Source organism: Phascolarctos cinereus, unplaced genomic scaffold (genome assembly GCF_003287225.1).
Source record: "Phascolarctos cinereus isolate Bilbo 61053 unplaced genomic scaffold, phaCin_HiC Scaffold_4;HRSCAF=312, whole genome shotgun sequence".
In the NCBI taxonomy this organism is placed as follows: domain Eukaryota; kingdom Metazoa; phylum Chordata; class Mammalia; order Diprotodontia; family Phascolarctidae; genus Phascolarctos; species Phascolarctos cinereus.
Genome location: NW_027555847.1, coordinates 332,703,577 through 332,728,596, shown reverse-complemented (window position 1 = coordinate 332,728,596; position 25,020 = coordinate 332,703,577). Strand labels below are relative to the sequence as shown.

Genomic DNA, 25,020 nt, shown 5'->3' with positions numbered 1-25,020 from the left:
CATCATCTTTCAAGAAGTTATCAAGGAAAACTGTCCTGATATTCTAGAACCAGAGGATAAAATAGAAATTGAAAGAATCCAATGATCACCTCCTGAAAGAGATCCCAAAATGAAAACTCCCAGGAATATTATAGCCAAATTCCAGAGTTACCAGGTCAAGGAGAAAATATTGCAAGCAGCCAGAAAGGAACAATTCAAGTATCATGGAAACATAAACAGGATAACACAAGACTTAGCAGCTTCTATATTAAAGGACTGCAGGGCTTAGAATATGATATTCAGAGGGCAAAGGAGCAAAGTTTACAACCAAGAATCACTTACCCAGCAAAACTGAGTATAATCTTTCAGAGGGAAAAGTAGACATTCAATGAGATGGAGGACTTTTAAGTACTTTTGATGAAAAGACCAGAGCTGAATAGAAAATTTGATTTTCAAATATGAGACTCAAGAGAAGCATAAAAAAGTAAACAGGGAAGGAAATCATAAGGGATTTAATAAGGTTAAACTGTTTACATTCCTACATGGGAAGATGATATTTGTAACTCATAAGACCTTTGTCATTATTAGGGTAGTTAGAAGGAATATTATAGACAGAGAACACAGGTGAGAGTTGAACATGAAGAAATGATATCAAAAAAATAAAATTAAGGGTTGAGAGAGGAATTACTAGGAGAAAGGGAAAGGGAAAGATAGAATGGAGTAAATTATCTCACATAAAAGAGACAAGAAGAAGCTTTTACTGTGGAAGGAAAGAGGGATGAAGTAAGGGGGAGTGAGTGAACCTTAATCTCATCAGAATGACTCAACGAGGGAATAACATACACACTCAACTGGGTATAGAAATCTATCTTACCCTACAGCAAAGTAGGAGTGGAAGGGGATAAAAGAAGGGGGGTGGGGGGAATAAAGTGAGAGCAGATTGGGGGAGGGGGTCAGAAGCCCAACACTTTTGAGGAAGGGCAGGGTGAAAGGAGAGAGAATAGAATAAACAGGAGGAAAACAGGGTGGAGGGAAATACAGTCAGCAATAGGAACTGCGAAAAAAAATTTGAAGTAAGTTTCTCTGATAAAGGCCTCATTTCTCAAACATATAGAAAATTGAGCAAAATTCATAAAAATAAGAGTCATTCCCCTATAGATAACTAATCAAGAGATATGATTAATTTTCAGATAAAGTGGTCAAAACTATCTATAACCATATGAAAAAAATATTCTAACTCACTATTGACTGGCAAAATGCAAATTAAAACATTTCTGAGGTACAACCTCATACCTATTAGATTGGCTAATAGGACAGAAAAGGTAAATGACAAATGTTGGAGGAAATATGAGAAAAAATGAGACATTAATGCATTGTTGGCAGAGTTGTGAACTGATTCAACCATTCTGTAAAGCAATTTGGAACTATGCCCAAAGGGCTATAAAACCATGCTTACCACTACTAGGTCTGTATCCCAAAAGAGGTAAAAAACAAAAAGGAAAAGGACCTATATGTACATAAATATTTATAGCAGCTCTTTTCTGGGGGTAAAGAATTAGAAATTGAGGGGATGCCCATCAGCTGGGGAATATCTGAACAAACTGGTCATGGTGGGGGGTTTTAAGTGCTAATCAATGATTTTTAAAAACATGAGTTTTTTGTTTGTTTTATTGACCAAGGAGAATGACTTTCAGACTGGAAAGGATAGCATGAAAAATCTCAAGAGACAAAAGAAACTTTAAATTGGGAAGGGCTGAGGAAGAGATTACTTAGCTGCCCTGAACTGATTCGAATCACTGGGGTCTCAGGATGCAATGGATAAGACTGCTGACCCACAATTGGTGATAGTTGAAGAATTCCAGAAAATAAAAGACTTGCTAGCTGCAATATGATATAGTGAAAAGAGCAATAAATTAGGTCAGAGAATCTAGGTTCTGCTAGGTGAAACAATGTAATGAAACCCTGACTTGGAATCAGAAAACCTCAATTCAAATCCAGCCTCATACACTTATTAGTTGTGAGACCCTGGACAAGTCATGAGGATCAGAATAGCATCTACTTCCCAGGATTGTTGGGAGGATCAAATTTGTAAAGCACTTTGCAAAACTTAAAGTGTTACATGCTAGCTATTATTATTGTCATTATTATTATTATCATTAATTATCTATTTGACTTTGGGAAAGTCACTTTACCTTTTTTGAGCCTTCATTTTCTCGTCTATAAAATGGGGCAGGGGGGTGGAATCTCTAAGGTCTTTTCCAAGTCTAAATCCTACAACTTGTTATTTAGTCATTTTCAGTCCTGTTTGACCCCTTTGGGAGTTTTCTTGGCAAAGATACTAGATTGGTTTGCCATTTCCTTCTCCAGCTCAGTTGACAGATGAGGAAACTGAGGAGAACGGGGTTAAGAGATTTGCCCAGGATCATATATAACTAGTGATGAGTAAATGTCCTGATTTCAAAAACTTAAAAGAGGGAAAGGGAAAGAAAGTGGATTCTTTAAATTATAGGCTGATGAGCTTAACATGTATTTCATGTGAAATTCTAGAATGAATTTATAAACAAATAGCTCATGAGGACCTGGAAAGGGAAGTGATGATCACCATTAGCCACCAAGATTTCACAATGAATAAGTCATGCTAGACTAACCTTCTGTGTAACAGGCTTACAAAATAATAATAATGCCACATATAACATTATAATATATAATAACATGGGAAAAGGTATAGAAATTGTTATGTATGGTGAACTAGGCCCCCAAAATATTTATTAATGTATTTATGCCAACCCTTGGAGGAAAGCCTCCAGTGGCACACTTTATAAATTTGTCATTGGTGGTATTGTTCAACATTTTAATCAATAACTTGAATAGCAGTATTTATATGATGCATTAAAATTTACATACATCATCTCCTCTGAGCCTCACAACAATCTTCTGAGATTGGTATCACAGGTATTACTATCTCCATTTTACAAAATAAAAAAGTAAGGATCAGAGGTTAAATGACTCGCCATGGCCAGAAAATGTCAGAGGTAAGATAGGAATTCCATTCTTCCTGACAGGAAAATAAAGACATGCTTTTGAAATGTGTAAATGACACAAAGCTGGGTTCAATAATGAATATGCTGAATGGCAGGTCCTGCTTAATAGGACAGAGAAGGAATCAGCAAACTAAGTCGTAAGGGCAAAATCCAAACTGCTGCCTGGCACAGCCCCACCTCAGAATAGTTTTACATTTTCAAATGCAATAAAACTTTATTTTAAAATGTAAAAAATGTTTGCAGCTGGCTGTAAAAAAAGAAAAAGAAAAGAAAGCTGATAGTAGTCTGGAGGTAGTTTGCAGACCCCTAAGCCAGGGAATAAAGACTAAATATAATAAAGGGAGAGGATTTATAAAGCTAGTGGTTCAGTGGATAGAGTGCTGGGCCTAGAGTCAGGAAGACAGATACTAGCTGTGTGACCTTGGGCAAGTCCCTTAACCTCCATTTGCCTTAATCCACTGGCGAAGGAAATGACCAACCACTCTAGTATCTTTGCCAAGAAAACTCCACAGACAGTATGCTCCACAGGGTCACAGAGAGTTGAACATGATAGAACAACAAAAGAATAAATAAAAATCCTTCAATTGGGACCAAAAAAAATCAACTCTACAAGTAGAAGGTAGGATGAATCAAATCGATATCAAATCATATGATTGCCATTTTAGTGAATGAGTTCACATTTTCACAGTGCTCCAAGGTTTATAAAACACAGAGGTCATATTTTATACATATTTTTAAAACATTTTATAGAGGCTAGCTATGAGAAGTACCTACTTGCAGAACATTTCTTTAGCTTTTATAAAATCACAATGCATGTGATACAGTAGATGATGCAACATGAGGCCACATTAATAGAAATACAGTATGCAGAAGACAAGATGATATAGTGATGGCATGGACTCTCTCCAGGTCAGCCCACATCCAAACCATTATGTTAAATTCTGGAGGAAGAAAAATGACAATTTGAGGAAGCCCAACAGAGAAAGACTAGAATGGTGAGTGTCCCTTTACACCACGTACACAAGGATCTGTCCCAAAAAAAAGGAAATAGAAAAGACTTAGGAATGACCTAATGGCTGAAACAATGAGATAGTTCCTCACTAGATAAGAGGATGCACAAGGCTCAAACAGTATCATCTGACCTTAGATTTTTAAATTCAACTCAAACAATCGATGACACAGAATATAGAGGTCTCAATAAGTACCTTTTCAAGTACTTATGTAGATTCAAAGCTATCTTTTTAAACAAATATTAACCTCATCCACCTCTGACTTAACTCTCCCTTTGGCTGAATATATAAGATAGGCTTCTAAGTTTTCATCACAGAATGTCAGCTGTCTCTCATGTATCTACTTTCTAAAGCATATGGATCCCATTTTGATAATAAGTACAGAATATTGGCACTTGCTGAAGAATTCAACCATCAATTGAGTGTGATCCAGCACCCCTCAGAAGCTTGACTGTGATATTTGAAATCTGAGAGAGACAGCCAAACAGCCTAGTTAACATTCGTCTATGACCCATTCTTAACCTGGGGTCTGGGAACATTTTATAAAGTGTTTTGATAACCATTGGAGAATTGGATTCCTTTGTAATCCGATGTATTTTATTTTATTTTATTTATTTATAAACATTATTCTAAGAGGGGATCAAAGTGATTCATAATACAAGAAACCTCGGCTCTCCTTTCTCTAGACTAAGTTAGATGATTAAAAAGCTATCTTTTTTGGCCTGGACATTTGAGCTCCGGAATGAGGAAAGCTGAACCAATTCTGACTGGCAACTGTTTTGTAACTGGTAGTGTCGGAGACTTAGAACATGGAGCAATTGAAAAATTAAGTGACTTAAACTAGGATCACACATAGCCAGTATTTGTCAGAGGCTGGACCTGCATCTTGGTCTCTATATACCATGCTACTCTGCCTCTAGAAAGCTGTGTTGTTCAGTCATTTCAGTCGTGTGTGGGTCTTTGAGACCCCATCTGGGGTTTTCTTGGCAAAGGTACTAGAGTGGTTTGCCATTTCCTTCTCCAGCTCATTTTACAGATGAGGAAACTGAGGCAGACAGGGTGAATTGACTTGCCCAGGGTCACATAGCTAAGAAGTGTCTGAGGCCGATTTGAACTCAGGAACATGAGTCTAGAAAGTTACAGATACAGACTTTTATCATCTCAGCTTCTCCACAATAATGCCTTTCCTGATTTAAGGTTTAATGTCATGCTGTCAAGTTTTACAGAGGTTAGATATTAGAAGTATCTACTTGTAGAACATCTCTTCAGCTTTTGTAAAATCACTATTTTCTCATAAATCTACAAAAATAAACTCCAACTGGAATTCAGTGCTAGAAAAAAGTTACTCCATGACCTGCATGCTTTATTTTATTTTATTATTATTATTTTTTGGCTAGGCAATGGAGTTAAGTGACTTGCCCAGAGTCACACAGCTAGTAAGTGTCAAGTGTCTGAGGCCAAATTTGAACTCTGGTCCTCCTGAATCCACTGTGCCACCTAACTTTCCCCGTACACTTTCTTTTATTCAGTGATCTGAGCTATATAAATAACTCTGTACATGCCCCTTTTTGCCACAGATGCTAGAAACTGAGCTAAATTCAGTGGCTCACATGCAATACTCAACACAAGTACCTGGTCAATCTCTTTCTTTCTTTCTTCTGTTCCCCCAATCTACCTTGGTTTTATGTTTAATTGACCTGTGATAAGTATATATGTATTATTTGCATAGTATCTCAAAACCTTTCTGGAAAAAGGCAGAATACAATAAAAGGAAGGGGGGGAAATGCAATATACATGGCCAGAATCCTTCATGTTGAGAAACAGTGTGGTCTAATGAATGGAGAGCAGGCTAGGAGTTAGGAAGACCAGAGTTTAAGTCCCTCCTCTGACATGCTGCTTTGTGACCCTGAGCTAATCACTTTTCAGTGATTTTGGCCAGTGATGTCAAACTCAAATAGAAATGAGAGTCATTAAATCATACATATATATATATATATATATATATATATTATAATATATATATATATATATATATATATATATATATATATGGATCCCTGCAGTCCCATATTGACTTAGAAAACCAAATACTAAACTACATGTTACCATTATCTATGTTCTATTGCATTTTTATTTATTTTGTTAAATATTTCCCAATTATATTTTACTCTGATTCAAGCAATTCAGCAGGTAGGCCACGTGTTTCACACCTCTGATTCAGGCAATTCTCTTTACCTTTTTTGTTTCCTGTAACCCCTTTGGCAGTCTGGTCATGCTTATGGATGGATCCCTTCCATCCATAAAATAAAATACATACAAATAAGACAAAAATATTTTAAAATAATATAAGATATGATCGTGATAGAGTACTATGCTATTAGAAATGAGTCCAATGATTTTAGAAAAACACGGACAAACTTGCACAAAATAATGAACAAAATGAACAGAACCAAGAGAATGTTGTATACAGTAATAGCAGTGTTGGGGGGTTTTAAGTATTCCATTTTATTTTGGGATGCATGATACATGACTGATACACGACTCACAAATATCTTCACATATTTCCTGGATGATGAAAACTAAGGTCATTCTGTGAGTTTTCATATCCTGGTATTTCTCATACAATCCTCTTATAAGATCAAGCTGTCAGAAACAAGAATCTCTTCTGGAAACCAAAATTGAAGGCAATGCAGTCACTGGCAAATTCATTTATGCACCCTGCATCACTGATCACAGATAAAAGTTAATACTGTTTAAGAACAACTTTGAGCAACTAAGTCACTTTGACTATTATAAATACCTATACAATCTATAAAGGACCTATGAAAGAAGATACTAGCTATCTGCAGCCAGAGAAAGAACCAATAAACATTATGATGTATAGCATGATTTTACATATATATATATATATATATATATATATATATATATATATATATATATATATATGTTTCTGTCTAATGGTAGTCATCTCTAAGGTGGGGGGAAGAAGGGAAGGCAAGAAGAAAAAAGAGAAAAAAGGAAAGAAAAAAAGAAAGTTACATGAGAACTTTATTACACATTTAAAAGGAATAGCAAGTTGTACATAATAGATTTGCAGTTTCATGAGCAATCATCTTTTTTTCAATTCTGCTATGTTATAGAAATGCCTGTTTTATTTCTTAAGTTCTGAATAAAATAAATTTTTAAAAGATTTGTATAAAATAAAATACATAGGAATACAAAGGAAACTGATTAGTGAACTAATACTGAAACAGAGTTATCAAAGTATTAAAAGAAAAAGAAAATTAAGAACCCCTCAAATTAAGAAATCCCACAAATTAAGAACCCCTCCCCCTTCCCACCACTACAAAGCAGATGCTAATGTGCTTTGGTAGAGTTAATTTCCTCATTCAGAAGTCCCTAATACCAACGAAACCACAGGTCTAGACCACACACCATCTCCTCCCCTCAGCCCCAAGGACTTTCAGGTCTGAAGGAAACTGAATGGGATGTCCCAGTGAAGACTCCTCAGTGTAATTAAGGTTTGGGATAAGGCTGAGTGGGATGAGGGATCCCATGAAAACTTCTTAGAAGAATAAATAGAAATTGTATTAGACTCTTAGGCGTAGTAGCCTGACAGGCCTAAGTTTTAGTTTACTAGAAATCACTTGAGTTAAAGGAGTCTAGCCCCAAGTACACACCCTTTCTATGTCATTGTTATTTCAGCAGTTAAAGTTTGCCAAACCTGAAACTCCTGAAGCCCCTCCCATATCTTGTTGCTATATTCAGGTCATGGTGACCTGGCTATACATTACAACGTATCTCAGTAGCTAAAGTTTGAACCCCCCCCCCTTGTATCATGTTGTTACAGCTGTTGCTATATTCTGGTTACGGTGGTAACCTTGCCACAACAGCACAGTGTCTAGCTTGACTGCACATTTTTAATTGTTTCTTTGGCAACACTTCAATAAACTAAGGGGCTAAATACAGAAATGCATATTGTTCTCTATGTTATGTTTTCTGTTTCTATAGATTGGGAGCCAAACATTGGCCAGTTGTTGGGGTTGGGGGGCACTTTATCCATTAGGGCTATTTAACTTGGTTCTTAGCTCCTGTGCTCTGTCTCCCCTCATCAGAGCATTCTGGTGGAGGGACAGCTGAATCTCAAGATTTGAAATGATAATAAATTAATTTTCTGTTTCTCCTTGAAAAACCTCGAAGCGTGTTTTTTAATTTTGAGTGGCATCCCACACAAAACTGAAGCATAAGAATTATTAAACTTACACTAGCAAGAGTAAAGGAGAACTAGATGGAACAGTGGATAGATCCCGGGCCTGAAGTAAAGAAGACCTGAGTTCAAATCCAACTTCAGACAATTTGCTAGCTGTGTGACCCCAGGTAAGTCACTTCACCTCTGTTTGCTTCAGTTTCCTCATCTGTAACATGGGGATAATAACAGCACCCAACTCCCAGGGTTGTTTGGAGGATCAAAGGAGATAATAACAGTAAGGCACTTAGCAAAGTGCCTGGCTCTGTCGTTGTTGTTGTTATATGAGGTCACGTTTTAATTCAACTCTCCTTTATTTCCTTTTTAGTTTTAGTGAGTCTTCTATGGCCTCTGGGCCCAAGGAGGAATTTTGAATATGTCCACTAAACAAATGGGCTCAAACTAATCATCTGTGTGGTAGAGGAGGAGCTACTAGAAGACATTAAGAAATGAAGGGAACAAAGGGAGAGAATATAAGTAAAATAGGAATCAGCCTAAACCAGATTCTGCAGAGAGGTTTTTAATTTTTTTTTTCAAAATAATTTTTAGAAAGAAAAAAACCCCACCCAGTGTGGTATTTGAATAAATGAACAAGAGCTGGTTCCTAGCCCAAGCTTCTCCACCAACTAGATATTTGAATATGAAGAGGCACACAAAAGAAAAACCAGACAGCAGCCAGAAAGCCCATTGTTTAAATTGAATTGAACAAAGGGCCTCGGACCACAGAAGAAGGACCAAGAGAGAAAGGCACACCATAGGTTTGGAACAGCAAAGACAATGGATAATGACTACACACACACACACACACACACACCCCCAAATTCTCAGGATAAGATGAAAAAGAAACAAAACCTCACAGACTACCCAGAATGGCAATCCTGGCTCCAAAGAACATGCCTGTAATACTTTAAATCACACCCGCCTATACATATATCATCATCTTTTGTTTGCAAAGAGGAGAGTGTTGATGGTGGAACTGTATTGGTGGGAGAAAGGGTGCCTTTCACAGTTCAAGGCATGACCTTCAATCCTTTCCACACTGGGTCCATGCATATCCATTTACTCATTTGTCATTCATTGCAGGAGCTGCCCTCCCCCCTCTCTGTTCTCTGACACTTCACATGCACTGCTTGCTGATTTTGATTAAAATGAAGCTGCCCATCCCCGATTGCCACACACCAGTTTGATTGGATTGCTTGGAAGTAAAAGCAACAGTCTGTGTACATGATGTATCATTGTGTCATTGATTTAGCCCTAATCACTGTCAATCCAGTGGGTTCACTGTTCAGGAGGAGCTGCTTGTCACCTCTAAACACCCACACTGATAAAATCATGGTGCCCCTTCTATAGCCAAGCCAGTTTCCTCACTATCCCCCAAAATATGTTCATTTTATCACAGGATCAGAGATTGGGAGTTGGAAGGAAACTTAGGGGTCATTAAGTCCAACCTTCTCACTTTATAGATGAAGTTACTGATCCAACTGAGGTTTAGTGATTTTCCAAGAGTAACACAGCTGAAGTCAAAGGCAGGATTTAAACCTAGGTCTTCTGGACTCTGGCTCCAGCACCTGGGTCCATTACATCCCTCTCCCCTCATTTCTTATCCGTTCTTCTCTCCTGCAGTTTTCCTCCCCTGAAATATTTTCCCCTAAATCAGACTGACCTCAGGGTCTAGTTCAAGTAAGTCCCGCCTACTGCTCCTGAAGGGCTCCCCTAATCGATCAAGCTTGCAGACATCTTTCCTCCTTCAAATGCCTAGAACACAGTGTGTACATCCACTTATTTGACTCAATCATGGTTATTTTGCATTGTTACTTAAATATTTCTTTTTTTTTCTCCCCTACAAGATTCTCTTTCTTGTAATACAGAGATTAAGATTTATGCTTCTGCTTTCTTTTCCCGGGTGAAGTACATATAATTAGACATTGAATAAATATTTAAAATGAGAGGATGTAGCAAATTAGAGCCTCCAGGAATCTTGGTTTGTATATGAAGAAACTGAGGCCCACAGAATCAGGTGACCTTCCTAATGAAGGACAAAACTGAGACTAGAAAGTCAGGTCTTGTTCATTCAAGAGCATACCTCCAGGTACTGTGAGCTCCCTCTAAGAACAGACTGACTGCTAAAACAAAAGATGGCCACTAGAGGGAGATCAGAACCTATTAATACAAAAAAAAAAAAAAGAGGGATTTCTAAAACAAAGTCACTGTTGAATTTACAGCAGAGAGGGAGGGTGCCCATTCCAAGGCTAGGCGTACTTCCCACACTTCAGTAGCCCTTCTCCTTTCACCCCTCCCCATCAACGATCACTTGCAAAAATGCAACTTCAGTGTAGTTTTCTTTTCCTTAGAGAGAACATAAAATGTTGAACTCTTCTGCTTCTTAAATTAAGAGCAAGAGTTAAAAAAAAATTTATTCACTAAGTACAATAGATATTAAAGCCATACTTCAGTTTCACATTAATGCTAGTACTTAGAAGGCAACAGAGAAAGGTGCTTCCTCACCTGGAAAATTCACAGAAACTTAATTTTCGCCCTCTAAGTTTCCTTAATAACCCACCCCTACCTCAAGCTCTTTATTAATTCATTCACTCCATCCTCCAAGTTCCCTTGGTCAGCTTCTGGTCCTTTTATCCACCCAACATTTGCCCCAAGAAGTTCTGTGTGAGAAGGAATATCAGGTATAAAGACAGTAGAAGGCTAGCCTGACCTGTAGTTGTGGATAGTAGTGGACAGCAAGGTTGGAAAAGGCAGGTGGGAGCCAGGTTTTGAAGGACTTTAACAGCTAAGTAAAAGTGCCTCTTTATGATCCTAGAGGCAATAGGGAGTCACTGGAAGCTACTGAGTAAATGGAATGAAATAGTCAGACTCGCTCTTTAAAAACCTCCAGCAGCTGTAGGGAGGATGGATCAGAGAGGCCAGTTAGAAGGGCATCATGGTAATTCAGGCAGAAAGTGATCAGGGCTTGACCTAATGTGGTGCCTGAGTCAAGATGAGGAGAGGCATGAGTTATTTTGTAGGGAGAGGTGACAAGATTTTGAAAATGGAGAGAAGATTCTGGGATAATGGTGGGGTAGGTCAGAAAATTCCAAGCTCTCCACATTTCCCCCACAAACAAGACAAAATAGCACCCCGCAGTGAACATAGAGCAGTAAAAATAAACAAGAGCTGGGGCAGAACAACGGTCCACCTGGGATAACCGGAGGAGATCTAAAGTAAAATTCCAGGACTGAGGCTTGGTCCAGGTGAAGAGTAAACACCTCCAGGCTAGTTCCAGTGGCAAGCCGTGGGGCTAGCTGGTTTGGGAGGTAGCCTCAGCCCCAGCCACAGGAACTTTCACGTCCTGTACAGTGTAGGAAATCAGGCATCTAAGCCAGGATAGATTGAGGGAATGTCTGCTGATAAAGAATGCCAGACCCAGCTGTGCTGCTGAAACACCGTCCCTGGGTGAGAAGGAACCAACACTGGCCGGGTGAGTACAGAAGCAGTAGGGTGGGGACTCCACTGGCTGGGTGGGCACTTAAAGGAGGGAAGAGTTCTTGGTTTCAGTTCCAGGCCAAAGGGGAGAACAGAAGGATCTGAGGCCAGAGGCACCATCCCCCACACCCCAGGACTAGAGGTGACTACAAAAAATAAGCTGCTACAAATTTAAAAAAAGTGAGCAGCAAAGAAAGAATCCAACAACAGAAAGTTATTATGGCAATAGAGAAGACCGGGTTTGTCTTCAGAGGAGGATACTGAAGCAAAGAAAGCCTCTCCTACCCCAAAGACTAACATCAAATGGTCACCTACCCAAAAGGAATTCATAGAAGAACTTTAAAAAGACTTTAAAAATCACATGAGAGAGATTGGGGGAAATTGTTTTTAAAAATAAGAACAATTCAAGAAAAGCAAGAAGATTATGAAAAGAAAGACAACCAACTGGAAAAGCAGATTCAGAATCTTAAGGAAGAAAATGACTCCTTGAAAATTAGCACCAGTCAAGGAGAAGCCAGCAAAGTTATAAGAGAACAATACATAATAAAAAATATATATGTAAAGAGTGAAAAAATAGAAGATGTGAAACATCTCATAAGAAAAACAACTGATCTAGAGAAGAGATCAAGAAAAGAAAACATAAGAATAATTGGACTATCTGAAAGTCACAAAGAAAGAATCTTGATATAATATTACAAGAAATAATTAAAGAAAATTGTCCTGAAGCATTAGAACAAGAGGGGAACATAGAAATAGAAAAAATCCACTGATCACCACCTAAAAGAGATCCTACAAGGAAAACCTACAGGAATATCATAGTCAAATTCTGAAACCCCCAACCCAAGAAGAAAATATTACAAGCAACAATGAAAAAAAACTATTTAAATATGGCAGTGCCACAATTAGAATCACACAAGACCTAGCAGCGGTGGCACTAAAAGACCACAGGTCTTGCTCAAAGAGCAAAAGAACTGAGGTTCAGGCCAAAAATATCATACCCAGCAAAGGTAAGCATAACACTGAATGAAAAAAGAAAAGAACATTTAACAAATTGCCAGACTTCCCGGATTTTGTTAAAAAAAAAAAAACCTGAACTTAATAGAAGATTTGACATATAAGATCCAAGAGAAATATAATATACATACCAAAAACTAATTACAAGGGACTCAATAAGGACAGACTATTTACTTTTTACATGAGGAATATGAGAAATAGGGAAGTTCAAAAGTGGTATAATGGGTATGGGAGGAAAATAATTAGTTAAATTTTGGACATACTGATGTTTGGACGTGAAGTGCTTATAAGATATCCAGTCTGATCTATTCAATAGGCAGTAGATGCGGGCCCATGAGAGATTCAGACTGCATCTACAACTGGGAGTCTTATGTAGGGTGATGATCATTAAAGCCATAGGATCTGATAAAGTTACAAAGTAAGAGAATGTGGAGGGCCTAGGACAGTCTACATGATCTCATTTGGTCTACAACCATATAAACAGAAAGAATGAGACATGAAATCGAATATTTTATAATTATACTCATCAAGCGTGGCCTGAGAGAAGAGGGGAGAAAACGTACCTCATCTCCTTCTTTGTGTGTTGAGAGGGGAGACACTTCGGTTGTGGGATACTGCATAAATTGTCAAAACTCAGTTGGTGTGTTGGCTGGTTTTGCCAAACTGTCTTTTTCTTTCTTAATTTGTACAAAGGAGGGTTCACTGAGTAGGCAAAGGTAGAGGGCTATACATTTGGAAATGAAAAAAGATGTAAAAATGAAAGATGTAAATAATTTTCTAAGAGGTTCCTTGTATCCGAGCCTTGGGACTCAGGTTAAAAAGGGAGCATTATGTCTAACCAATTAATGATGGATATGACCACAAAGTTTGAAAAGATGCAACTGATATCTTCTGTTCCAAATGTGAGATTCCACATTCTCCAAAATGTACTAGCAACCAGAAACTCTGGAATGTTTTGTTTTGTTTTGTTTTTTAGCCCCAACAAGTAAGAGTAACAACTTGTGTGTAACAACAAAATGGCTATCATGGGTGGGGGAGGGGAGAATTTTAATTTAATAGAAGACTTTCAAGCATTTCTGATGAAAATATCAGAGCTGAATAGGAAATCTGAAATACAAGGATCCAAAGAAGCCTAAAAAGGTAAATTTATTTTACAGCAAATGAAAGGAACCATACAATGTTGCTATGCTAACACTCTAAGAGGGGGGGAGAAGAAAGGAGTGTCCCCTTAGAACTTTAATGTCTTCAAAGGGTACTGAAGGAGTTACATAAGAAAAACAGAGGCCCTGGGACTGTAATTGTTCCATTTTGAGAGTTTAAAGAGGGAAAAGGGAGGGTTAAAGAAAGAATGGGATGGAATTTTCTGTTTCTCACAACTGGGGTGTTTAAGCAGAGAAAGATTCAGACATGGAGGAAGGAATCAGGGAAATTGGCGTCAGATCACCCTCACTTACTGAAATAGACAAAGTATGTGCATTTTCACTGGCACATCTGCTCAGTTCAGTGTGGAAACAGAACTCAACAGGGAAACAAGTGGGGATGGGGGCAGGGGGTTAAGAGAGGATAAAAAGCAAAAAACTAAAACGTAAGAAGGTAACTTAGATTGCTTCTTAGACAAACGGGAAATAGCTGAACTGTAGCATATAAATGTAATGGAATGTATAAATTACACCATAAGTAATAACAAAAGAGCTGATTTCAGAGAATTCTGGGTGCTATGAAGTGATACAATGAAATTAGCAGATTTAGGAGAACAATGACAATGTAAAGAAAAACTGTGGGGAAGCTATGTGGTTCAGTGACTAGAGCACCAGCCCTGTCAGGAGGTTCTGAGTTCAAATGTGAACTGGCTTAATAGCTGTGTAACCTTGGGCAAGTCACAGCAAATGAAGTCACAGCAAATGAAGTCACAGCAAATGAGGCAAGTTACAGCAAATGAAAGGAGCCATACAATGTTGCTATGCTAACACTGTAAGAGGGGGGAGAAGAAACGAGTGTCCCCTTAGAACTTTAATGTCTTCAAAGGGTACTGAGGGAGTTACATAAGAAAAACAGAGGCCTCAAAATTGCCTCAAAAAACAAACCAACAAAAGCACTACTTTGAAGGACTTATGAACTCTGACCAAATTAATGAACAGCTATGTCTCCAGAAAGAACCTATGATAAAACAAGTCATCTACCTCCTGCCAGGAGATGGACACACAGTGCAGAAACATAAATTTTTGGAAATGGTCCCTATATAGATTAGTTTTCTTTGACTATTCCTGCCACCAAGGCTTTGTTTTCCTTCCTCTTGGTTAGGGAGGGAGGAGTGTGGGTAGGAGGGAGGTCAAGAATAGTGATGCCCCCCCCAAAAAGAGAGCCAATGTAATTTTTTTTTAATGCATAGAAAAGAACAACAGACAGTTCAGAAGGAAGCACAGACAAAAAGCGAAGTTTTGAAGGTAAAATATGGAATTTACTATACACTTTTTTTTAAGCAAGTGGTATAAAATGGAGACTCACAGTTTCACATAGAGTCTTCATTTTGTTTTGATGTGTTTATGGAAATCCAGAATAAAAAAAACTAATAAGAATAGTTGGTTTGAACATGGTCAAAGGGGATTTGAGACACGGTAAAGTATGAGGTGGAAAGAAATTATGATTTTTCAGAATCTCCTCAAGAACCAAATGAACCAAAATAGATGAATTGCAAGAAAAATTGTCATAAAAATTTTTGACTTGAAGAAAAGGAAAAGATGGAAAAAATGAAAAGAAAAAAATCAATACTATATAAATATTATGGGATAAAATATAGCAAAGGAAAAAATACCAAAAGGGAAAAAAAGTTATAAAATAATAGAAGCAAGGATCATTTAATGCAAGACACTCAAACATGGGTAAGACACACACAAAAAAAATCATCAACCTTTCTGCGTACTGCCAACAAAACCCATCAAAAAGAGAAAGGAAAAGAAATTCCATTTAAAATATCTATAGAAAGAACAGCATGGTATGGTAAATAAGGAGCTAGCCAATGAGTCAGGAAATCTTGAGTACAAGTGTTGCCTCTAACACGTACAGTTAATGTGTTGCACTGGGTACATCATTTAAACTCTCACAACCCCAATCAATTGTCATAATCAGAGTTTATTAACCTGGGATTTATGAACTTTTTTAGATAGGTGTATAGATAAATAAACTGTTTTCCTTTTTAAAATCCCTTGCATTTGGTTTTATGCATTTAAAACTATTATTTTGAAAAAGTATCCATAGTTTTTACCCAACTGCCTAAAGAGTCCAGGACACAAAATGGGTTATGGACCCCTACTCCAAGCCTATTAATTACTGACCAGATGCTGACCTACACTGATAGAGGGAGAGACATCACTCTACCCCTAGGAAAAATAAGAATTCTCTACATACGGAAAGAAATCGTATGTCCAGAAAAAAAACCCAACTATATAATTTATAAAAATATCTGGGAATCCACACACCAAAATACACACATAAATTAAGAATGACTATAAAATACTACTTACAGAAACTTCAAATAATTGAAGAGATATTAATTGTTCACGGATGGGCCTCCTCATAGAATAAAGATGACTACCAAAGGATTCCGTTATATAACTAAGGAAAAATCACAAAATTTGTCTGAAGGATTAATAAGTCAAGAATTTCAATAATTTTTAAAAGTGGCAAGAAAAGTACCAGATCTCAAACTGTACTACAAAGTGGTAGTCATCAAAATTATATGGTACTGGTTAAAAAATTTTAAAGTTAATTAATGGAACAAATTAAGTAAATGACCCAGAAAAATTCAATAGTACTGTTTGATAAGTTAAAAGATACCAAGTACTATCATTGCTGTTGCTCAGTCACGTCCAACTCTTCATGACCCCCATTTTGTGGGTTTCTTGGCAAAGATACTGGAGTGGTTTGCCATTTCCTTCTCCAGCTCATTTGACAGATGAGGAACTGAGTTGAACAAGGATAAGTGACTTTCCCAAGGTCACACGCTAGTAAGTGTCTGAGACCAGATTTTAACTCAAGAAGACTCATCTTCCTGACTCCAGGCCCAGTGTCCTATCCACTGTGCTACCTAGCTGCTCAGGTACTAGCAATATATTCTTAAATTAACTATTAGAGGGACAGCTAGGGGGCACAGTGGATGGAGCTCTGGTCTTGGAGTCAGGAAGACCTGAGTTCAAATCTAGCCTCAGATATTTGACACTTACTAGCTGTGTGACCCTGGGCAAGTCACTTGACCCTGACTGCCCCACCAAAAATAAAAAAGAAGTAAATCAACCATTAGATTAAAACCTGCTGGGAAAACTGGAAAGCAAACCAAAATGCCATAAGCAATATAACACAATAAAATCCATGAATTTACACAATCTACATTTAAGAAGAAAACTCAGCTCAAACATTTCTTCATTTCTTCCCATACCCCCCACCTCTGGTTGTGTGCTTCCTTTCGTGTATGGTCTTCCCTCATTAGAATGTAAGCTCCTTAAGCTCAGAGACTGTCTTTTTCCCTAACCCCAATTAGTTGAATCCCCAGCACACAGTAGGTGCTTAATAAATGTGTATTGACTAAAAAATGACCTAGATATGAAAGATCACATCATAAACAAATCAAAGGAAGAAAGTAGATACCTTTCACAATTATAGATATGGAGAAAGTTCTTGACCAAAAGAATAGATAGTATCACAGGAGATAAAATGTACAATTTTGACTACAAAGAATTGAAAAGTTTTTGTATAAGCTAAAACAAGTATTATAATTAGAACAGAAAGTTAATTTGGGGGGAGGATCTTTGCAGCAAATTTCTATGATGAAAGTCTGATATCCAAGCCAGGAAATTTATACAAATTTGTAACAAATGCCATTTCTTAATAGCCATGGTCGAAGGATGTGAACTGGCAGTTTTCAAAAGAAATGCAAGCTCTCAACAACCACAGGAAAAAATGCTCCAAATCATTACTAATAAAAGAAATGAAAATTATAATAACTGAGATTCCACCTGAGACTCATCAGACTGGCAAAAAACACAAAAAAGGAAAGCGACAATTGCTGGAGGAGAGGGCTCATGGGATGACAAGCATACTGTTAATACCATTGGTAGAGCTGTAAATTGATTCAACCCCTCCGGAAAACAATTTGGAGCATAACCCTGAAGTCCCTAAGCTGTGCATTCCCTTTCACCCAGTGTTCATGTACCCCACAGACTGCAAAGAAACCAAACACAGAAGGAAAGGATCCACATATACAAAAATATTTATAGCAGCACATTTTGTTGTATTAAATGACTTCAAGCAAAGTAGGCACCCATCACATGAGGAATGGCAGAGCAAATTATGATATTTTATCATGCGATATTATTTGATTATAGGAAAAGACAAAAGAGATGGATTCATCCCAGATTCATCAAAAGAAACTTGAAAGACCTGAATTTACAAATACTGAATGAATTGGGCTTAATCAGGAGAACAATTTATACAATGGCTACAAAAATATAGAGGAAAACAACTTGCAAATACTTAACAATACTAATTAATGCAATAACCAGTCAAGACTCAGAAGAGTCAAGGTGAATCATGCTTCCCATCTCTTGGCAGAGAGGTGATGGACTACCAGCAGTGTTCAGTCAAAGGGCTGCACTTGAGGACCTGGAGGGCCACATGTGGCCTTGAGGCTGCAGGTTCCTCACTCCTGGACTAGACTTACTGAAAGAGACATCGATTTTTATACAAAACCAAGGTGCATTTGCTTTTTCTTGACTATACTTATCTGCTACAAGGGCAGGCTTTTGCTTGGGGAGGGAGGAGAGCTGTAGGGGCACGTAAGGAAGGTTGTGAGTGTGATTTTTAAAAAAGAAAAAAAACAAAAAAAATTTAAAAATAGAGAAGATATACAAAGTTCAGAAAGAGATAGAGCAGCTGGGGCACTGTCAGTGCTATCATATTAAATTTAAAATGTAATCAAGATTCTTAATTTCATATATAATCTATATTTCCTGTTCTTCATATATTGAAATGTTCATGATAGTTAATGTTCACTCAATTCATTTCTAAGAGAAATAAAAAGCTAATATGAATAAAGGCAGAATTGAAATTCCTAAAGGAAGACCCCCCCAAAAATAATCTTATTCAGAAGAGTCACTTGCACAAAGCTGCACTAAGAATGATAAGCTGAAACAGATGATGCCATCCTTAGAAAAATTAGCCAAATGTGGGCATGAAGACAAATACCTTGTGAACACATGCAAATGAAAGATAATATTACACAACTGTGGAAGTCAAAGTGTTGAAAGGGTCAACATGAATAATTACTAGGTATATTTAATTTCCTCTAACTACTATTGCCAACTAGACACTAGAACCTTGCTTTCCTCCCTCTGATACCCATTCCAATTCCTCATTATCTCCCAATTCTCCATCCGTCTCAAGATTAAAGTCAGTTTAATTTAATATTAATTATTACTATTATTCCACTAAAGTCATATTTTTTTTGACATAAAGTTTCTTGAAGACTATGCTTGTGGAAGATAAGCTGTTATAGATCATGTCCAAGTTGGAGCAGCTCTGAGCATGGGGCCAGTGATAAAACTCTATTACTGGTATACCTCGTTTTATTGTGTTTCATTTTATTGCAGTTGGTAAATGTTGAGTTTTTTACAAACTGAAGCTTTGTGTCAACCTGCATCAAGCAAGTCTATCAGTGCCATTTTTCCAACAACATGTGTTCACGTTGTGTCTCTATATCATATTTTGGTAATTCTCAAAGTATTTCAAACTTTTCAGTTACCTTTGATGTTACTATTATAATTGTTTTGGAGCCCCACAAACTTTACCCCTTTAAGACAGTGAATTGCATTGATAAATGTGTGCATTCTGACTCATGCCTCCCTATTCCCTGAGATGCAACAATATTGAAATTAGGTCAGTCAATAACCATACAAAGGCCTCTGAGTGTTCAAGTGAAAGGAGGAGTCAATCGATGTGGCAAACTTCATTTTTATCTTATTTTAAGAAACTGCCACGGCGACTCCAGCCTTCAGCAGCCACCACCCTGATCAGTGAGTAGCCATCAACATCGAGAGCCAAACACTCCACCAGCAAAAAGATTATGACTCTTTGAAGGCTCAGATGATGGTTAGCATTTTTTAGCAATAAAGTATTCTTAATTAAGGTATATACATTGTTTTTTTAGACATAATACTACTCCCAACTTAACAGACTACAGTAGAAGGCAAACATAGCTTTTATAATCCACTGGGAAGCCAAAAAATCTGTATGACTGGCTTTATTTGAAGATTTGATTTATTGCAGTGGTCTGGAACCAAACCTGCAATATCTCCAAGGTATGCCTGTACCTTGTTAAAAATTTAGGTAAGCTAAGTTCAGAGAGGTTCATTATCAAAGTAGCTTATAAACATTTGGTCCACAGCAACTTTCTCAAAGATCATCTAATAAGTCATGAAAGGGTTCACATATGCATCAATGGAGGGACTTCTGATATATGACAAAACCCCAAGTGAAGAAATAAGGGGAAAAGAATGAAATAAGTATTTATATAGAACCTACTATGTGGCAGGTGCTGTGCTAAGCACTTTACAAATATTTTCTCTTTTGATGTTCACAACAACCCAGGGAGGTATGATGTTATTGTCTCCATTTCACAGTTGAGGAAACTGAGACAATGGTTAAGTGACTTGCCCAAGGTCACACAACTTATAAGGATCTGAATCCAGATTTGAACTCAGATATTCCTCACCACAGTCCCAGCACTCCATCCACTATGCTACCTAGCTGCCTTAAGGAGAAAGGAGAAGGAAGGGAGGAAGAAGAGAGCAACTATTTTAATGCATTCCTCTACTAGGTAGTACATTTGCATTCAGCTAATGTCAGATACACGTGAACATCAGTTTGGAACGTTCTTAAAGGATTCATTCACAAATTTTGCTCTAGAATTCACCCATATGTGAACTTTCTCCACTCAAATCACATCTTGAGACCCATTTCCTCCAGAAATCATTATCTGAATAAATTATACCTATTCTCTGATTCTGACACACAGTCCTAGACCTGCCCTTTTATATTTCTATACTTTTTTTTTGCTCATAACCTCCTCTGTTACATAACCTTTAGCCTCAAGGATAAGGACTAGTTATTTAACATGCACTTTTACAGGACTTAGAAAGAATTCCCTAAAAAATTTACCACTCACTTAAAGTTGTCCACACATAAGTAGCAAATTGAACCGAAGATTAGTAGATGCCACAACCTTATGATAATTACCATGTCTCAAAAGTCTTAGTTCTATTTTAAGATTTAATAACTTAGAAGTGTAAATGCTACAAACCTACAAAAAGAATAACCTGAAAGTTTAATTATTTAAAAATGTCTTTAACAATTATTGGTTTTATGAATTTTGAATAATACATTGAATAATAATAACATACTTGAATGATACATCTGAATAACACATTGCATGTGCAAAGGCTTCTGGATGACATTTTAGTGGACTGTTGAATAGGTGTAGGTGGTCCCCTTGCTTGGCCCCCTAAGCATTCATAATCAATAATATTATTCAGGACAGCCAATGTATATAAAATTCTGCACTGGAAACAGAAGAAAAACAAAACTGGTGGCCTGAAACAGATGATGCTGTCCTTAAAGTCTTGACAGTTGAACTGAGGTATAAGGAACAAACTCACATGAACACATGAAAGTGAAATCTAATACTGCACAACTGTGGAGGAAGTCACTTTAAATCTCCATGAGACTTTTTCTTGTGGGGCACACTGGGTATGCACCAGAACCTCATTCTTTGGGTAAAACTAAAGCTAAACTTACAAATGCAATCCTTTTAGTCACTGAGCTGCAGCTGATGAAAGATTATACAAAGTTTACAAAGTTTGAAAATCAACTAGAGCAATATATAACACAAAATGGTGGTTATGTTGAATTTTAAGAAGAAACATTGTATCAATATTGTAACAATTTTAATGATTCTCCTTTCAAATTTGGGGGTTTTGGCAAGTTTATATCAGCTATATTTCTGATGTTGTTGTTATTCAGTTATTTTCAGTCATAGCTGACTCTTTGTGACGGCATTTGAAGTTTTCTTGATAAAGATACTATTTCTTCCTCCAAGTCATTTTACAGATGACAAAAACTGAGGCAAGTGGGGTTAAGTGACTTGCCTAGAGTCACACAGCTAGTGTCTGAGGCCAGATTTGAACTTAGGAAGATGAGTCTTCCTGATTTGAGGTCTGGCACTCTATCCATTGTGCCACCTAGCTATCCATTCTCCTACATGTCCTTCTAGCTTTAAATCTTTGATCCTATGTTAAGTAAAAGAATGTCTCCCAAAGTCAGAGTCCAGGGCAAGTAACTAACAGGATTGTTCTGCCCAGGACAGCATGTCTCCAATAGCAAGATGGTAGCTTCTACAGCTTCTCTATGAGTAACATGAAGAAGCCGGTATGAAATTGCCCACATTCTTCATTATCTCTATTTTCCCCTGCCAGTGGGATCTAACACTCACAGCCCTTCTCTAGACACATTCACCTCTTTTCTTCACTTTTCTAAGGCTTAGTCTTTTTTTCCCTTTTAACCTGTATACAGTGTGTTCCAAAAGTCTGAATGCAATTTCAAGCTACTAACCCATAGAAGTGCACTAAGATTTTTTGGACACCCTGTATGTCCTTCCATCTGCTTCTCAATCTCATTACTCTACGAACAGCCAAAGAATACTAGGGGGAAGTGAAGAGGTTTGAGGAGAAAAAAGACTCCATTTCCCTGGCTTATTTTGCACCTGCTAATGTTCATATTATAAAAGTGACCACATAATTTGTCTAATTTGCATCAAGACAGGAGACTGTGAGAACAGGGTAAGGGGAGATAGATTTGCATTGTCAGGGCTAAATAGGAACAAATGAAATATTGGCAAAATTCCTGGATATTGGCCCTGTACTTTTCACAAAGGCCAAATTAACCACCAGCTGAGATCAGAGCTCTGCATTGCTCAAAGGGGCTTAGTACAACCCTCCTGAGCTAGTCTATCCGCTTTTTCAGATTCTATGAAAGATGTACAATAAGCAAAAAAAAAAGCTAGAGTGTTTGTTTTCTCCACGTGCAAAAAAAACAGTGCATTTCAAGAATGCTGCAGAAGGGAGGAATAAAAGGTCAAGAATCTCAAGGGAAATCATGAAAAAGGATAGGGATAAAGGGGAGGAAAGGGGAGGGCAGCAGTACCAGATCTCAAACTGTACTACAAAGCAGTCATCATCAAAACCAATGGATTCTGGTTTGAAAACCAGAAAAGCTGATCAGTGGAACGGATTAGGTAAACAAAACCCAGGAATTTTTTAACATAGCAGCATTGTATTCAGTAAATCCAAGGATACTAACTACAGAGTAAAGGAGTCTTCCCTGTTTAACAAAACCTTCTGGGAAAATTGGAAAGCAACAGGAAAGAAATTAGATTTATATTAATATACTAATAATATTTTACACTATATACTACAATACATGTGGTATATAGTTTATAGGACATAGGATGCATAGCCTTAATGTAAAAGATCATATCATTTTTTTTTAATTTGGAAACGGAGATAGAGATATAGCTATGGGAAGAATTCTTATGTAAACAGGTAACACAGGTGATCACAAAAGATAAGGTGACCAATTTCAATTACATAAAACTGAAGAGCTTTTGCACAGGAAAACAAACACAATTAGAAAGGAAACAATTGAAAAAAATTTTCATGGTAAAATTCTCTAATAAAGGTCTAATATCTAAGATATATAAAAAGTTGTTCTAAATATATAAGAATGTTTAACCTATTCTCTAACAGATAAGTAGTCAAAGGATAGGAATAGCTAGTTCTCAAAATCAGAAATTATTATTATTATTAACAACCACAGATTATTAACAACCACATGAAAAAATGTTTTAAATAACTACTAATTCCAGAAATGAAAATGGAAACAACTCTGAGGACAGAGCAAAAGAACACAGAGGCAGATTTATTCTTATAAATGTTTAATAGTCTGCTCTTTTATTTATTTTTATATATGTGTGTATGTGTACACACATACACACACAACACACACTTTTTAATTTAGGTTTTTTATTAGCATTTCCCCATCACTTTCTTAAGTCTAGAGTGACAATCAATAAAATAATAAGTCAAACTCTAATTTGCAGCATTTGCCAATTTATGAGGTGTTAAATGCTCATGATGAAAATTTAACAACCAGCTCTTGTGAACCCATACAAGCTGGTCCTAGGCCACTACATGGTATGCAGCATATCAACACTTTTTGTAATAGCAAAGACCTGGAACAAAATCAGTGCCAATCAATTGGGGAACAGCTGTCTAAATCATAGTATATGAATGTGAGTCAGTACAGTATAGTGGAAAGAGTGCTGGATTTGAAGTCAGACAGTTTGAATCCCAACTTTCCCTACCTGTGTGACCTTGTTTAAATCACAAAGCTCTCTGGGTCTCAGATTCTCATATTTAAATAAGGGGACTGAACCATATGGAAGACCTCTAAGGTCCCTTCCATGAATGAGATATGTATTTTCAGACATGGCCAATACGTTGATTTCTTTTGAACTACATTATGACAAGGGAGAACTACTAAGGGGGAGAGAGGAAAATGCTGGATAAGCAAAAAACTATTTTAAAAAAGTGAAGGGAACACAGAGCAGTTTCAAAACTTATTTATTATATGTAATAAATAAAATTAGATATCAAAAAAACTGTGCCTAACAGCAGTTCCATTTTTAATAAAATTTTTTCTTCTTTTTTTGTATATGCAACATTTGTGTTTCTTGATAATTAAGTTCACATAAGAAAGAAAATGTAATTAAATATAATATATATGATGCAGCGGATAGAATGCTGGGCTTGGAGCCAGGAAGACCTGAGTTCAAAGTCAGTCTCAGACACTTACTAGCTGTGGGACCCTGGGCAAGTCATTTAACCCATTTGCCTCAGCTTTCTAATCTATATAATAGGGAGCATAATAGCTCTTAACTCCCAGGGTTGTTGTGAGGATCAAATGAGATGAAAATTGTAAGTGTTTAGCACAATGCCTGACACATAGTAAGAGTTACATAAATATTAACTACTATAAATTTATATATCTATGTGTGTATATATATATACATATATACACAAACATATAAATTATGTACATATGCATAAATGTATATACATAATGTATTATATATATTATATATACA

At 37.0% G+C, this 25,020-nt stretch overlaps 1 protein-coding gene across 1 annotated transcript in view; it reads right to left on the bottom strand.

Annotated features, from left to right (window-relative positions):
• Positions 1-25,020, bottom strand: part of DEPDC1B (DEP domain containing 1B) — a 112,268-nt gene that overhangs the window by 68,835 nt on the left and 18,413 nt on the right. The gene's annotated exons all lie outside the window — the stretch shown is intronic.